General features: G+C 41.2%; 1 pseudogene; it reads right to left on the bottom strand.

The window, feature by feature from the left end:
- Positions 1–6,643: 6,643 nt before the first annotated feature.
- LOC131280480 (ubiquitin-conjugating enzyme E2 R2 pseudogene) lies at positions 6,644–12,501 on the bottom strand (annotated as a pseudogene).
- Positions 12,502–12,503: the final 2 nt, after the last annotated feature.

The following is a 12,503-nucleotide window of genomic DNA, read 5'->3' as shown; positions in this document are numbered from 1 at the left end:
CTGGAGTGTTTGTTAACAATGGTCTACTTCTGAAACCTAGATAGTTGTTACATGGGTGGGTCGCAGTATGATAATTCATTGCTCTGTATATTCATGTTTTGTGCACTTTCTAACTTGTGTATACTTCACAATAAAAGTTTTAAAAAATATTTCCAAGAATGATCAAGTATAACAACAACCCATTTGTTGGGAATTCATGAAATATCCTTTCACATGCTTTGTTTTAATAGCAAAAGATTAGAAATCACCTAAGTGCCCACTGATTGAGATTACAAAACAATGTATAAAATAGGTACACTTATTAAAACAAATATATGCATATATAAAATATGCATATACAGACAGAATATCTCTTTGGATATTTTGGTATCTTGTGGTCCCAGAAGATAAGTGTTAAAAAAAAAAAAAAGGAAACAAACAAGAGCTGACCTAAAAAACCTCCCAACCTGAAAGAAACTGGCCAAAGTTGGGACAACTTGAGCAACAAAAATAAATGATAATATTAGGTAACACCCACCTAAATTAAAAAAAAAAAGTAGTGTGTATATACAAATCCACAAGTCTATAAATAACTGAATAAATAAATCTATATGAGAAGCAATGAGAGAAATAGAAAACCATCATTATACACCATAGTTATCATTGTTGCAGATAAGATTCCCCAATGGATTATAAAATTAGTAGGTGATGGTTTAAGCAGAAAAAAAGATCTACATAGTCTTAGTGTTCTCTCTCCCAAAATATTTTACTAATTCCTAACAGAAAAATAGTATGTCTACAGTAGGGAGTCCAGGAAAGGGACACCTTAGCCAAGTGATCAAGGTCAAAATCTCCAGTAGCATATAATGACATCATGTACCCCTGAGATGATGCAGTAAAAGGGCACATGCTCACGTCACCCATCCCAATTTGTCATCTACTCATGACAAAATATCTGACAAACCCAAACTGAGGGACACTACAAAATAACTGAATAGCATTTTTCAAAAATGTCAAGATCAAGACATGGAAAGATGAGGAACTGTCAGAGATGGGAGGAGACTAAATAGACACGACAACTAAATATGTGGGATTGCAAATTGGAAACTGGAACAGAAAAGCTACATTACTGGAAAAACTGCTGAAATCCAAATAATTTCTTAGTTTTGAAAAATGTTCTGTGGTTACATAAGATGTTAACAGAAGTGAAAACTCGGTGAAGGGTAGGCTGGAACTCTGTTCTATTTTTGAAATTCCTTGGTAATCTAAAATTGTATCAAAATAAAAAAGGCAAAAAAAAAGTTATATCTTCTGAATTATCTACTATGTACATATATTATCTATTTTTAAAAAATTAAGTAAAATCTATGTGAAGGTTGAAAGGGATGTAATGTGTAGTTTCTTAGACTTTAAACAGCCAATGGACCTAAAGATGACCAGTTCAGGTTTCACAGACTTGGCCTGTGAAACCAGATGGTTTCCTTCTAGAATCCATCAGCTACCAATGTGGCTGGTTTGGGATGGTTTTATTCTTTTGGGATCTTAAAAAGTTATTGCAACCCAAAGAGAGTATAAAAATATTTCCTGGTAATATTATTTCAACTCTGGAAATATATATAACAAATTGCAACCCATTCAGGTATTCAAATAACTAAAGAGATAATGAAGAAACAACTTAAAGTTATGATATTAGTATTTCTCTATTTGGCTTTAGTGAACGTGTAACAGTTTTTTATTCACTATAATAAGAAAGGGACAAGAGAACATTAGAGCTCAGATTCCAACCCTAAATTTGCCACTCATTCACTGGCTGTGTGTCCATGGGCAAGTCACTTAGCTTCTTTGTATCTGAGTTTCAAGGGAATAATCAGAGGACCTATTTCTTGGGGTTGCTTTGACTATTCAATAAGGTCAAACATCTAAGCAGAACACGACCTGGCACTTGAGCAAACTCTCAAAAGTTATCAAATATATTTTGAAGATGTTTTAGCTACTTTGGAAGGTTTTTGGCTTTTAGCGAAACCAATATATTAGATTTGTTAGCTACATTTTATTTATTTATTTTTTAATTGACTTTGTAATAATATTACATTAAAAATATATATGTGAGGTCCCATTCAACCCCACCCCCCCACCCCCCCTCTCCCCCCCCCCAACAACACTCGTTCCCATCATCATGACACATCCATTGGATTTGGTAAGTACATCTTTGGGCACCTCTGCACCTCATAGACAATGGTTCACATCATGGCCCATACTCTCCTCCATTCCATCCAGTGGGCCCTGTGAGGATTTACAATGTCCGGTGATTACCTCTGAAGCACCATCCAGGGCATGTTAGCTACATTTTAGAAGGATTGTTAAATATAGCCAATGTCTTTTAAATTTTTGAGCAAATAACATTTGTTAAATTCATAAATTTTGATGTATTGATCTTGAAAGTAACATATGTGTTTTTTCTTTTTAATTTGGGAATGTTAATTGTCCTGGATTAGGAATGTGGAGACTAACTCAGATATAAATAAGAGCATTCTTTCTCTATAGACAGAATGAATCTCTCCACAAAGCTCCCTAAACCCTCACCTTCCTCACCTTTCCTGCCTCCTGTTACCATTGCTCCTCCTTCTACCAGCTGCTCCCTCCTCCTGGGCTCTGGATTACATCCTTTCTTGCTTTCACAAGGCCTTGAGGGGCTTAAATTTCCTTTTCTCCCCTAGAATATAGGGTGTCTATTTCTTTGTTCCCCATCTGAACAAAAATTATTCAGCTTTCCCCAACCAGAAGCAGCAGTTCTGGTTACCAAAAAGTGCCCACTTAAACACACTGCCACCCCACAAGTGATCTCCACTGAGACACTTGAACTCCTTCTAATCTAGCTTCTAAGAACCACACAGCTGCAGTGGAACTCTTCCGGCTAAGGCTGGCACTGAGCCCTGGAGTACAGAACCAAGGAGCTCTTTTTTGCCCTCATCAGTCTGGACTGCTGGGCACCATCCCCTACAACAGACAATTCCCTCCTTGAAAATCTATTCTTGCCGGTAGAAGCCCAGGGAAGGAACTGTGTGCTCCTTCAAAAAAAAAAAAATCACGCACTGTGAAGAACTCAAACTACTTGTGAGAAATGTTTTTTTCTCTTCCCTGCCTTATCCTGGAAGTAAGAGTCATCAATGGAAAGCCAATAAAAGTCACTGAGACGTCTTTTTTTTTTTTTAAAGATTTATTTTTTATTTTTCTCCCCTACCCCCCCCCGCCCCCGCAAGTTGTCTGCTCTCTGTGTCCATTCGCTGTGTGTTCTTCTGTAACCGCTTCTATCCTTATCAGCGGCAGCGGGAATCTGTGTTTCTTTTTGTTGCGTCATCTTGTGTCAGCTGTTTGTGCAGTGCCATTCTTGAAAGTGCAGGCTGCACTTCCTTTCACGCTGGGTGGCTCTCCTTACAGGGCACACTCCTTGTGCATGGGGCTCCCCTACGCAGGAGACACCCTTGCATGGCACGGCACTCCTTGCGCGCATCAGCACTGCGCACGGGCCAGCTCCACACGGGTCAAGGAGGCCCGGGGTTTGAACTGCAGACCTCCCATGTGGTAGGCGGACGCCCTATCCATTGGGTGAAGTCCGCTTCCCTGAGATGTCCTTTAAAGGTGTGAAATTGCCATAATTTGAACCATGACAGAATTAAGAACACTTGCCAAGCCACACTATACCCACAAGGACCTCCTAAGTTTTGGCATCAATAGAACTGGAGCCTGGGCCTCCAGTTTCCCAGGTCAGCACCCACTTCCTCCCACAAGCAATGCCACAAGCACGTCACCTGGATAATGGATTCTGGACAGGTCCCAGCCCTAAACCAATTGCTCTGAGGAGCACCCAGAGGCTTGGCTGTGGCTAAAAAGAAAGCAGCTTGTGGGCAACTGCCTTGTGAAGATTACCCTAAACAGGTGAGCATCTCATTCACCTGGAGGTGATTGTTGAAGCAAATTGCTCTGCGGCCCCTCCTTGGAGTTTCCCATTCTGTGGGCCTGGGGAGAGTGTGAGAATTTGCATTTTAACAAGTTCCCAGCTGACTTATTCTGCTGGTCCATGGGACTACACTTTGAGATCCATTGACATAGTGTATCTATGTGACAGGCAAAGCTCACAAAGGAGATGTCCCTGGAGTCACCCTGGAGTTGCTGCCCTAGCACTTCCAGGGACACCTAGGCCTGGAGTGCCCAGATATCCTCTATTTTCACAGTTGGGTCTTTCCCCAGGCTCCCTTCCCAGAGTCCTCTCACTCGTCCTATCAGGCGCCAAGACCCACCCCTGGAGGCTTTTGATTTCGTTTTTGTTTTTTTTTTTCTTTCCCAACCTGTCGAAGGCCCTCAGATTAAGGAGATGGAAGAATGAACCAGAAAGATGTGGGAAAGGAAAACTACCTTCCCAGGCCACAGCAAATGAAGCATTCATTCCCTACCGCGCCTCTGAATCCATTCACCCCGGTTTTGGCAGGTCTGAAGCTGGAAAGGAATTACCAAGATCAGGACCATCCAAGGTCACAGATCGTCCTTGTGGGTGGGCACAAACAGCACTAATGTGACTCGGCACCACCTCTGGAGGATAGGAAGCATTTCCAGGCCCTCACTTGTGAAGGGAAGGGGACAAGAAAGCCAAGAGTGAGGGCAGCTTGCGGGTTTCTCAGGGTCAGCAGGAAGGACCAGACATGATGGGAGAAGCGGGGTTCAAGGTCGCGAGGGTAACCCAGACTGGTCCAGTGCATAGTCTAGGACCCCAGGAAATATCGTGGGGCACTGAATTAACCCCACCACCCCACAAAGGGAGGCTGGCACAGGGGAAGATTAGCACAAGCGCAGGGCCTGCTCACCAAACAAAGCTGAAACCATCCACTCCTGGACCTAAACACTTACAGGTCCGGGATAGTTCCGCAATTGCAGACTCAGATTACCGGTTGAACGAAAACCATGCGGGGAGCTTGGGTGCGAGGAGTCAGGAATGACGCCTGGACTCCGCTGGCACAGGTGGGCGCCGGCAGCGCGACCCTGTTCTTATGCCCTCTGGGACCCCGTGCCTTCCGCGGCTGGCTTGTTGGGGTGTCCTATACTGCAGGTGGATTGCCTCTCTATTTCTTCTATTCTTCTAACTAGAAGTAGTTTCAATCCATATATAGGATAAGAATTTAACACCCAGAATAATAAGTTTCACAATGCAATAATAAAAAGACAAGCAACCCATTTTAAAAATGGGCAAAGGTCTTGAATAGACATTTCTCCAAAGAAGATATATAGAAGCCAATAAACACAGGAAAAGATGGTCAACATCATTAGACACAAGGAAATGCAAATTAAAGCCAAGAGATACCATACATGCCCACAAGGGTGGTTATTTTTTTTTTTTTTTTAATAGAAAATAACAAGTGTTGGAGAGAATGGGGGATATGGAACTCAAGTGAATTGGTGGTGGGACTGTGAGAAGTACAGTCACTGGAAAGCAATCACAGTTCCTCAAAAAGTAAACATAGACTTACCATTTGACCCTCATTCCTATTTCTAGGTATATACTCAAAGAAAGTGAAAACAGGGTCACAAATAGATACTTTGTACACCAATACTTATAGCAGCAACATTCTCAATAGTCAAAAGTGGCAAACGAGTCAAACATCCATAAACAAATACTTGGATAAACAAAATGTGATACAGAGACACAACGGAATATTTGGCCATAAGAAAAACTAATGTTGTGATATATGCTGCAATATGGAAGAATCTTGAGGAAACATGTTCAGAGAAACAAACAAGATATATAAGGACAAAAATTGTATGATACCTTGTACCAGAGATGATTAGCAAATTCATAAAGAGAAAGCAAATTAGGGGGATGGAGGCTAGAGGGAGGGCTGATGGAAGAATGTAAGATTTTAAAAAAAGATGTTTATTAATACAAATTAACAAATATCTAATGATAAATTATAGAAAATAAGACAAAGTGAAGAGAAGCTATTTAGTCCAGATGTGGGAGATTGTTGATGAGAGGTATACCCCCCCCCCATGTAAAGTATGGATATTTATTTCAGGCTTTAGATTCCAATTGGTTTCAATAAACAAAATCTGACTTCTCAGAGTAGCTGAGGCCTCCATGTGAGGATGATTTCAGGAAAGCTGAAGGACCTTTGGGCCCTCAGGAACACTTCATCTGGCTTAGCACGAAATCCCTGATACTTGCTATACTAGCCTTAGGAAGGAAAAGAAATTCACCACCAAGGGGCTGAGCCAACCAATGCACACACACTAATGTTGAAAATGAGCAGCTAAAACTTGGCTATTTTTTTAAAAGTTTGTTTTGTGGGATTTTGTTTTTTGTTGTTGGTGATTTTTCCCTCCATTTCCTTTGCTACCCAGTATAAGCAGCACTTGTGAATGCCCAGTAGGTTCCCAGCTTTAAATACATGAAATGTTTTGATGAAAGACTATTTAATTCTTCAAAATCTAAAAACAGACCAAATGTGTTTTGCTGTGAACACTCTGTAAAGATGAAGTGAGGCAGGAGTGTTGTGTTTTCCCCACCTCCTGTAAATAGGTTTTTTTGCTGAGGGGTCACTACTAGGTCCCCATTTGTTCCCCTCCCTTTGGCCTGAGACAGCAAGGAATATGTCACAACTCCTCACTCTCAGAATCATCCATCCTTTTTTGTGTCCACCTAAGTGGCTAAAACTTGTTTCATAATGATTTCAGCATATTCTGTCTTTTCCTTTACTGTCCCTCCATTTTCTGAACATAACTGAAGCATCCATGTTGGCTGAGGAGAAGATGTTGGGCTCATAAAGCAGTGAGATTACACTTAACAGGATAGTCCTGACATTTTGAGTGGGATTCCACCTTTCAGAAGGTAGTTCTCCATTCTGTGGGTCATCCACAGGTGGATGAAAAATGGAAATGCATAGATCTCCATTCTCATAAATGTTGGGGTGCCACATTTTGGTCAAGAATCTGAAGGTAGGTGAATATGGGTATTCAATAGGAAATTTCACATGGGCCTTGAAGTTGCTGCCTTGGTAGAGAGTGTTGGGGGGTCCAAAGAGGGCCACCACCCGGCTGTAGAGGTTGGACTCATCCACCAGTTTCTCCTGCAGGGATTTCAGCTTGAGCATCAGGACCTCCTGCGAGCTGGTCATGTGCTGCTGGGCCACTGCGTTGTCAGGGCCAGTGGGCCCCAGTCCTCATGCTTGGGTCAGGCCGGACCAGGCCCCTCCTCTCGCTTGCCCTCGGGCTGGGCTGCATCAGGCCCCTGTCTTGACACACCCAAAGGGCTCAAGGGACCCAAGGGCTGGCCCCGGGTCCTCCTCACACACAGTGCAGGCCAGCAGGGCCCTCCTCCTCACACTCAGGCTGGGGAGTTTAGGGAGTTAGGGGGAATTTGCTCGTGGTCCAGGCCTCCTCCCTCCCCCTGCAGGAAGGGACTCAACTGGGGAGGAGGGAGAGGTATACTTTTGGTATTCTTTAAATTACACCACTATAAACTGCAATCTTCTAAAACCAGACGTTGTCTATTGCCTTTTTTCTTCAGGGTGGCAAAATCAAGTGCAAAAGAAGAAGATTCTTAAACTCATTTTTTTTAACAAAAAATCAATTTTATTGATATTAATACAGCATAAATCTACCCAAAATGTAAAATCAATGGTATTCGGTGTAATTATGTATTTGTGCATTCATCACTTCAATCATTCTTAGAGCACTTTCATTATTCCAATAATAATTATAATCAACAACAAACAAAACTCATCACCTCTCACTGTCTCTATGCTACTCCTCTGTACATAGTTGCTATTCTTTTTCCTTCTCTCTGGTACATTTGTATTTATATTTTGTAAGAACAGTCTTATATATGCAATATCATCCATATTCATGTTTTACATGAAGTTCTATCTTATAGAGACCCATGTTACAAATTTTAGCTTTCCTTCTAGAAATATACGTGATCTTAGACTTTCCCTTTCAACCACTGTCTTACTCATACAATAGCACTGCTAGTTATAATCACCATGATATCCTCTAACCATTTCTCTTCATTTCCAAAGATTTACAACCATTTTACCAATTCTGCACAGATTAACCCTCAGCTTTCCATCTTCTACCTTCCTATTTTCTGGTGCTCTATATTCTAATTATTAACTCCATGAGTTTACACAATATATTTAGTTCATAATAGTGCAATCATACAGTATTTATCGTTTTGCCTCTGGCTTGCTTCACTCAATATGTCCTCCAGGTTCATCTATGTTGTCATTTCTTCTTACTGCTGCATAATATTACATCATTTAAATTCATATTGATAGATGTCATACAAATGGGTGTCAAGCAAGTTTATAAATGTAATATATTTGAATGTTGCTGTTTCTACTTAGAAAACATCCTTTCCCAGTTTTAAAATTTGGCTTACTCTTACTTGTACTTCAAGACTTCTATCAACTTTTCCCTCACTAAGGAAGACTTCCCTTCTTTTTCAGGAAGCATTTCTTGTTCATTCCCATATCACGCACTGGGAGAGGTCACCTTCATTTTTTTTTTAAAGATTTATTTTATTTATTTCTCTCCCCTTCCCCCCAACTCCCCAGCTGTCTGCTCTCTGTGTCCATTCACTGCGTGTTCTTCTGTGACCGCTTCTGTCCTTATCAGTGGCATAGGAAATCTATGTTTCTTTTTGTTGTGTCATCTTGCCGCGTCAGCTCTCCATGTGGGTGGCACCATTCCTGGGCAGGCTGCACTTTCTTTTGCGCTGGGCGGCTCTCCTTACGGGGCGCACTCCTTGTGCATGGGGCTCCCCTACGCGGGGGACACTGCTGCATGGCACAGCACTCCTTGTGCACATCAGCAGTGAGCATGGACCAGCTGTACATGAGTCAAGGAGGCTCAGGGTTTGAACTGCGGACCTCCCATGTGGTGGGCAGACACCCTATCCATTGGGCCAAGTCCGCTTCCCTCACCTTCATTTTAATCACATCTGTGTCTTTACATTCCTATCCCTGCTGCTCTATGCAGTCCCAAGTCTTTTTTTTTTTTTTGGCCTGGTTGTCTTCTACTCATCTTTCTATTCACTTCTTCAGTGACCCCAGACTGGCTGAATTCCCTTCATCAGTGCTCTAATACCATCCTGCACATATCTCCTTCAGAATGTTTAACAGATTATATTAAAATGGCATGTTAATTGGCTCTCTCAATCACTGTATGATCTGAGAAGATAGGGGCCATATTTTATTTATCTTTTTATCCTCAAACCTAGACACACTGGCTGAAATAGAATAAGCTATCAATATATATTTGATAAACTGAACTTAAATGTTGATTCAATGCAGAGAGTACCTTAAATAGCTGTTTACCTCATCCTAAAGAGAAGACAGTCACATCTTACATCTTTTTACCTTATAGAAAATTAGGAGAATTAGTGAGACAAATGATTGTTTCAGAACTTAAAACTTGATTATATACAAAAAAGCAACACTTAAGCTAGCTACCATTATACCTAACAAACACCTCAGCACTGTTAAGTGTAAGTTATAGCTCATTTATTTTTATGATACAAAACTAAAAGGATTATAGGTGAATATGACCTGTAAATCAACTTTAAAAAAACAAAAACAGAAATTAGTATAGTATGCTTACTATTAAACCTTCCCCTTTGGTGCTTTGAAAGTAAAGAGCAAATAAGGAAAGGGATGTGACTCAAGGGATAGGGCTTCCACCACCTACCACAGGGGAGGTCCCGGGTTCAGTTCTCAGTGCATCCTAGAGAAGGCAGCTGGTGCTGTGGGCAGGTGTGGCGAGGTAATGCAACAAGATGATGGAACAAAAAGAGACACAAAGAGGAAAGACAATAAGAGATACAACAAACCAGGGAGCTGAGGTGGCTCAGGTGATTGAGGACCTCTCTTTCACATAGGAGGTCCCAGGTTTGATTCCCAGTACCTCCTAAAGAGAAGACAAGCAGACAGAGAGAGCACACAGCAAATGGACAGCGAGCAGACAGCAAGTGCAAACAATGGGGGGGGGGGGGGCGGCAGGGGAAGGATGGGGATAAATAAAATAAATCTTAAATAGATCAAAACAGCATGAATAAATAAAGATCTCTGGTAAGGGTAACGACTGGAGTAAATATAAAACCCTGTATTTTTCATTTGCAACTTCACTGTTTACTTCCTACAGGATCTAGAAAGCAAAAGCACAAAAGGTAATGATAATCAGTGAGTCTGGACTCATAATTTGTAAGCATGCAATCTGTGACAAGAACTACATAAAGGTGGGGAGGAATATAAGAACTTAGTTTGTGTACACCACTAAGTTAAGTTGGTATCAAAGCAAATGAGATTGTTACAGATTTAGCATGTTAAATTTAAACTCCATAGTAACTACAAAGAAAATATCAGAGAATATGCAAGCTCACAGAGCAGAAATCAGAGTAGAGGTTGTTCGGGTAGGATGCAGGAGTAACAGGGAGTTAATGCATAATGGGTATAGGGATTCTGTCTGGGAAAGTTTTAATAATGGAAGCTGGTGAGGGTACCACAAGGTTGTAAATATGATTAATCCCACTAAATGGTATCCTTCAGAGTGGCTGAGATGGGAAAGTTTATGTTGTATATATGTTCCCAGAATTTAAAAAAAAAAAGCAACTAAAGAGACAATGATAATTAAATGCAAAAAGTCATAGGGATCTAACGAGGGAGGAAAAAAGGCTCAAAAGGATAGTATTGGGACATACAGAAAAAGTAGAATATAAACTGAAAGCTTTACATCAATGTTACATATCTTGAACTTGATAACTGTATTTAAGGTGGTTACATAAGTGAATATCCTTATTCTTAGGAAATACACATGGCAGGATTAAGTATTCAAGGAGCAACCTGCATTCAGGTGTTTGGAAAATGGACTGATAAATAGAAAGATAAATAGACGGATGGAGGGATACAAAGAATTATATGGCAACTGTGACAAAATATTAAAATTGGTGGATCTGGGTATTTGGGAGGTTAAGGAGTATGTTGGAGTTCCCAGTATGGGGTTTGTATTATATTTGTAAGTGTCCTGGAAGTTTGACAGTATTTCAAAATAAAAAGTTAAAAAAAGAGAAATGAGTATCAGTGTCCATAAAACGTCTTCATTTAGAAGCATTTTTTTCTTAGGACAAACATATTACTAGGTACTGAATGCAAGATATTTAAATGCTTAATTCACACAGTAGAATTACGGTAACAGACTCCAGTTTACATCCTCCTCAACAGTATCATCCATTTCAGACTGACTTTCCAGGTATATTCTCAGAAAGTAACCAGTGCCTTTTAGTTGTAGGGGTGCCACAATTGTCAGCTTACCTACTAAGTCCAAGAATTAACTAAAGATATGAGAAAGCCTATTCAAACTCCTCTTAGCAACAACCCCTATTTTCCATTCCTACCTTTCCCAATCCCAACTCACAGTGACTAATTACCTTTTTCTGCCCACCCGACTACTTCTTTGGTATAGCCTATTTCATTGTCTCTCAAGATTATAATTATTTTGGGGTTTCTAGGATGAACTTATTTCTTTCCCTATCTCAAGGGCTTTCTATACAGAGGAACTAAACAGGCCTTAATTAGCAGCATTCTGTTAGGCAAATCTTATCACCCACTTTTTATTTCAGGGTCTCAAATTTGTTCTGAGTCATTTTATTCAGAGTACGCTGAAGCCCTACACACACCCACCAGGAGTAAATGCTGAATGTGTCCTCTTGCCCTTTGAGTGGGCCAGTCTCTGGGGATTCACACAGATTCCCCCATCAGTTTTCAGAGTATTCGGCCTCTAGGAGCAGAAGAAGCTAGAGGTACTCACATTTCCATCTAGCTGAGGTTGTGAGGTCATCCCAAAATCCACTGTGCTTACTCAGAGGCCAGATACTATTGATCTCCTAGACCAGGAAGCAGTGTCCAGTCTCTGAAGAAGAGTATCATTCCAATCTTTGACTCTGCTTCCCTGCCAATGTCATTCAAAGAAGTTCCTCTCTCTGTCTTGGCCCTGGCTGGTCCTATTTCCCCTCTGGTTTATTTGCTTCTGCTCCTGTGTGTAGGAAACCTCATGTGGCTCTAGCCTGGGCTTGCCAAGGAAATGCCCCAGGTTCGTTTGAACTATTCCTGTCCTGGAGTATCCCTCAGGTTTTTGGTGGAGCCCCAGCACTGCACACAACTATTCCACAGAATCTTCACACCTTTAGGTCTCAGGTTTCTGCACAGGGACTTTTCGCCCAGGGTGGGAAATTTGCCCCAAGAGGCCAATCTAACCTCCTTGCACCCGCTGCGCCTTAAGACTCTTAGGCTTCTGTCTGAACTTGCTCATAAGCCAGAAGCCCTGGGCTGAAAAGAATAGTATCAGAAAATTCCACAGAATTGGTATTTTTGGAAGTGCCTGTATCCCCTCATTCTTGGTAACTATCTTGAGCCGTTCCTACCTACAAACAGTGACCTCACTGAACAAGACCCAAATCCAGAAGCAGCTGCTGGGCCCCATGC

Source organism: Dasypus novemcinctus, chromosome 11, assembly GCF_030445035.2.
Source record: "Dasypus novemcinctus isolate mDasNov1 chromosome 11, mDasNov1.1.hap2, whole genome shotgun sequence".
NCBI lineage: Eukaryota > Metazoa > Chordata > Mammalia > Cingulata > Dasypodidae > Dasypus > Dasypus novemcinctus.
The sequence above is the reverse complement of the archived record's forward strand: the minus strand, read 5'-3'. Positions and strand labels throughout refer to the sequence as shown.